The 4238-nt window shown below is 35.1% G+C and overlaps 1 long non-coding RNA gene across 1 annotated transcript; it reads right to left on the bottom strand.

Moving 5' to 3' along the window:
- Positions 1-1203: 1203 nt before the first annotated feature.
- LOC125490406 lies at positions 1204-2068 on the bottom strand. The gene is made up of 2 exons (XR_007267667.1): positions 1847-2068; positions 1204-1352 (listed from the first exon to the last, which is right to left on the bottom strand). It is a non-coding gene; the product is annotated as an uncharacterized LOC125490406 (long non-coding RNA).
- Positions 2069-4238: the final 2170 nt, after the last annotated feature.

The following is a 4238-nucleotide window of genomic DNA, read 5'->3' as shown; positions in this document are numbered from 1 at the left end:
TATTGGTACATAAATCTCTTAGAGAATATCGGCATATAAAAGCAAATTGACAGTGTATTTATAATTTTTAAGTTATTGGCTCGTGGCAGCTTTAATAAGTAGAAGGCTTGAACATACCTGTAAATTCCAAAGGTCATAATATGAAAAAATCAAAACCGTCAGTGTTTGACTCTGTATTTCACTTATTATAAAAGATTTTCTTTTAAACTTTTGTTGTATTGGTAAATAATGAAATTTTAAAGACGAATCTGCAATAATCCGAAAACCGAAAAAAATCAGATCCGTCACTGTTCTACGACTGCGACGATATGCATAGGAGCATGGTGACAGGTCACCAAGTACACTCTCCAGAGAACACAGTACACCAAGATATTGACCACAATATTCACAGATCGATATTTATCCAATAATGTTTAGTTAATATAAAATAAATATGGCGCGATAATTTTTACACACAACGTGATTTCGTCCATCGGAAAACTGGCTTCGTATTCACCGTATGGATTCAACGTCGCTGATTGGTCGAGGAGTCATCCGAGTTTTCCAACGGACCAATGGCGAGCAGGTTCACATATTCCACGTAAAATTCAAAATCCTCAAGCCATGTTGCCATGTGCAAAAATTATGCAATGAAAAATACTAAGATTACGTTAAAATACTAAGACTAGACGGGGCGTAACCAGATATAGCGTCCCAACTAAAACCAGGAGATCAATGATAGGATCGCTGCATGTAGGTAATATCAGGAGGCTACAAGGTAAATGGCCTCGTCTGCCGCTGACGCTATTATTGTCGTCGTCCGGCTGATGGGCACGTGTAAACTCCTGGTACTTTGTATGCATGCTTTGTACCTACTCCTAGCGGCTTCTGCTACCCTGGTAATTGCTTGCGGGAAGTGATGTAAATTATTTTTAACGGATGGTTAGAAAAAAAGGGGTGTTGTACGTATGACGTGTGTATCATTATGTTGTGATTGGACCTACTTTATTCAATTGTCCCATTATAATTGGTACCATTTTTTAAAAGGGTAACATTTATTTATTTTAAAATCATGATATGATTGGTTATAAGTACATATTATGATAAGTTTACATTTTAAGATTTGAAATATACAATTTGCTTTGACTAATTTTTTTGGGTTTCAGATATAATAAGCCTGTTATAAAAATTCGCCGCCTGTAAAAATAACATACTCACAGTTTCACATTGGTATACAACTCAATTTATTTACACGACATAACCACACTGAGAATTCTCTTTTGGATAGTAGTTCTCTTGACACTGGTCCTCCAGACAAGTTAAACAAAACCAGATTACGCAGTTCGATAGCAGCCAACAAACAAACAGCAGACCTGTAACATTATTCGACATTCTTAATTCACCCATCTAGTCATTGCACAGGTTTAATAAGACATTGGATTGTTAAAATATTTTCCAGAAGGGTGAACATTGAAAAAAATATGATCATGAACCAAGACTGAAGACCGATAACAGAATTTTTGGGGTGCTTCTTAAGATGCATTTATGTATGGTCTAGTCTAGACGACATGCCAGGTTTATAACGATCATCTTAGGTGTCCAGAAAAAGGACCAAAGTAATAATCTTGAGGACGTCCCACACGTCCACCTATTATAATTGGTATAGAACGTAACGCACCAAACCGATGGTCATAAATAAACAGTGTCGGCAATGTTGATGAAGTTAAGTTGAGTCATTGTGTCATGTGAATTTCTCTACAATAAAAACTGAATGCGATGCCTCCGTTGCGTACGATACCGAAACTAGCACGGTTACCTTTGAACAGCAATACCAGTCAGGTAATAATAATAAAATAATTTTACTTACCTAACATTGAAGCTGTTTCCATTTCTGACTATGGGTAAGAGGGTGGAGTAAGACCCACTGGACCCACTCTACCGTATTCAAAACTTCCAAACGTTTTATTTAAATTTACACATATTAATTGGTTTATTTATGTTGTGTGCTAAATATAATTATAATTTAATTCAGTTTTCTGTTTCATTATTTACGAATTTGTTGTTTTTTATCCATGTGACATGTCAGTCATATTATGTCTTATGTCAAATCATGCCAAATTGATGTGTATGTTGTATGTGACGTGTTATGGTTGTCTAAAGCTGCGTACAGACCGGCCCAACGAACGGCCAACGAACGCCCAATGATGGATATTTATCATACATAATACAGGGCAGATTGCAGCAACGAAGGCCAACGAAACCCGTTCGTTGGCCTTCGTTGGGCCGGTCTGTACGCAACTTGATTCCACAAAACCCACGTGTTTACTCAATTTAAAAATATTATGTATTATTATATTATCTCTTTTTATAAAACTTTATAATTTTACATCATATTAATGTTGATTATATAATTACCTATACTTAATTCTATTTGTATGAACTGTTTTGTATACAATTTACGCACAATAATAGGTTTAAAATAAGGTAACAGTATTTAAGTACCTAAGTCGCGAACGAATAGATTCCACTCAATCGTACTTATTTAAATTCTTGAGTACACAAAAATGTAACGTCAAATTTTATTGAAGAATCTCAACTTATAAAGTGGTATTTGAATACTTAAAATACCGTTCTCCCTTTTTAGAAGTTCTTGCAAGTAATTATAGAAAATATTATGTTCAGAATGGATATAAAAATGGATTCACGAATTGGACAAACTTTCTCCATTAATTTAGTGACAGATTTGGATAGGACCTTTTCAAATAATGCTTGAGAGAATGAATTGACATATTTTTCCTCAGTATTGAGCTATTCACAAGATATTGTAAGAAGAAATAATAACTGTTATATTTATTTCATTCGTATATGATTTTCTAGTAAATATAAGGTAAAGAGGGTTAGGTGATTCACACACTGAGGCGGTAAAGTGTGTGAACCGCCTTTGCTTAAGAAGGGTCAATTCAATAATCAAAGTCGTCCAGAATAACCGTGTCTATTGTTCGATTAAAAATTTACTTTTTCCAAAAACTCTGTATCATTATACTGAATTTCAAATACGCATGAGTATTAAATTTTTCTAAAGAAATATTTCGTGAACAATAAATCAAGATGGCTGCCAATAGGCAGGTTTTATTCAGACCCGGATAACACGGGACGTGCTAGGACGTGACGCGACATGCAGTGTTCCGCAGTGCGGTCCAAAATTCGTCTAAACACACCCCCAATTCATATACCATACAGGCATCTTATAAAAGCAATAGTTGGCATTTGAATTCCTACTTTTCACATGATAAAAATAGACGAAATTGTGTTTCAAGTTACATTGTTACAGGCCGAGAGTATATAAATATATACTATCGATTCAAAGGACAGTGCGGATGATACCCTTCCAACCAATTTTGGCCATGCCTTTGATTCTTTGTATTCCAGTTTCAGACACATTCACACTACAGATTATGGCCTATTTCGACGGTGAATCTCCCTGCACAGTGTAAGCTAAAAGGGACACAGTACCACTAGTACATTACACCAGTACCTACGTATCTATAGATATTGCTCACAAATCTATTGCTTTGGTTCATCGCTATAGATTACTACTCGGCAGCTATCGAGTGCTACGGTTCGTTGCTATTTGTTTGCTACGCCGCCTCGTAGCCGCCTGCTACGCCGCGTCGTAGTCATTGAATGCTACGGCACGGCGTAGTCTTCGCGTAGCAGCGTTATAGTGTTTTTTTATTTCGCTTAGCTTTACAAATTAAGTTATAATAGTAATATATTATGTTATTTATAGTAAGAAAAATAAAAATAAACATGTTGTACTCAAATAAAAACACACTTTTCGACTAACGTTAAGTACTATATTAAATGAGTTACATTTCCCAAAACAAAATAATAGAAAATTTGAGACAAGCTGCAAAATACCGAAGTTAAAGTAGCTATCGTAAGGCCCCGCCAGCGAGCCGTCCGGGGTAATAATTCTTCGGAACTGCCGCTCAGCGGGTTATTCCATTACTAACATTTTAGAGCCTTTTTTATTGTTTTATTTTACTGCGCAACTTAACTGAATATGTCTATATGGTGAAACATCTGCTGACAGTGTATATTATTTGTGAAATATGTTCCAACTTTATTTATGTTTTAAACAGTTCAGTTTAGTTATTGAAACATTTATTTTCTTAGTTGTATTTATCATAAATCTTTCGGTTTATTAACTTATTAACTTATACTTCTTATCTACTTTTTTCAGGACATCTTAAGCT

The sequence above is a fragment of the Plutella xylostella genome, chromosome 23, assembly GCF_932276165.1.
Source record: "Plutella xylostella chromosome 23, ilPluXylo3.1, whole genome shotgun sequence".
Lineage (NCBI taxonomy): Eukaryota > Metazoa > Arthropoda > Insecta > Lepidoptera > Plutellidae > Plutella > Plutella xylostella.
The sequence above is the reverse complement of the archived record's forward strand: the minus strand, read 5'-3'. Positions and strand labels throughout refer to the sequence as shown.